The sequence below is a fragment of the Hyperolius riggenbachi genome, chromosome 12 (genome assembly GCF_040937935.1).
Source record: "Hyperolius riggenbachi isolate aHypRig1 chromosome 12, aHypRig1.pri, whole genome shotgun sequence".
NCBI classification, from domain to species: domain Eukaryota; kingdom Metazoa; phylum Chordata; class Amphibia; order Anura; family Hyperoliidae; genus Hyperolius; species Hyperolius riggenbachi.
The window spans coordinates 221,850,493-221,851,477 of NC_090657.1; positions in this window are offsets into that span (position 1 = coordinate 221,850,493).

Genomic DNA, 985 nt, shown 5'->3' on the forward strand with positions numbered 1-985 from the left:
ACTTCCTGAAACTAAGAGATCTACTTTTACTGTCACGACACGCCTATCCCTGTCTTGTCATACTTAAAGAGCCACACACAGCAGAACAGTGACACAGCCGATCTGCGGAGAGTTAACCCTCTCATGACAAAAGTATTCTGCTGTGTTAGCCATCAGTAAAAGCAAGAGGTTTAGAATCGTTATGAAACCATTTATTGGCTAACTTAAAAGAACATTGCTCACTACAGTCCCTCTTTGGGAGCTCTGTCCCTCTTTCCTCCTCATGTGTCCCTCTGCAGGACTTATGTACAGACCTGTGCAAATATATGTATTATTCTACTGAAAAAAAATGTGTTCTATTGACTCTAAACTTTATTCCCATACTTTAAATTGATGAAGAAACCAAGGTGGTCAGGAGCACCAAAATGAGCAATCAACGGTGTGCCTAGGTCACACCCCAGTATCCAAGGGGTCACCGCAATCTCCAACTCAAGGACCGGCACCACACTGCAGGATGTAAGCTCAATTACTTTATTCCATCATGACAGCAACAATACTTTAAATTGATGTATTTCTTCTTTTCAAATGTTAATATGAAGAAAATGGACCAGGATAGAAAGGACTAGCGTGGTTTTAATTACAAAACAACATATTTTTCTTATGAAATCTTTATGGTATGTGTGACTAGGTGTGTGTCAGGGGTGTGGTTAGGGGTTTGGCAGGGGTGTGGCTGAAAGAGACACTGAAGCGGAAAAAAAAATGATATAATGATTTGTATGTGTAGTACAGCTAAGAAATAAAACATTAGGAGCAGAGACATAAGTCTAATATTGTTTCCAGTACAGGAAGAGATAAGAAACTTCAGTTGTTATCTATGCAAAAGAGCCATTGAGCTTCACCACTTTCAAAGTTGCAGAGAGCTCTGTCTTCTAAAGCTTGTTTTCTCAACTGTCTGTCACTATATTGTTTTTTCTTCTGCACAGGCCAGGTTAAAAGTTCACTGGCC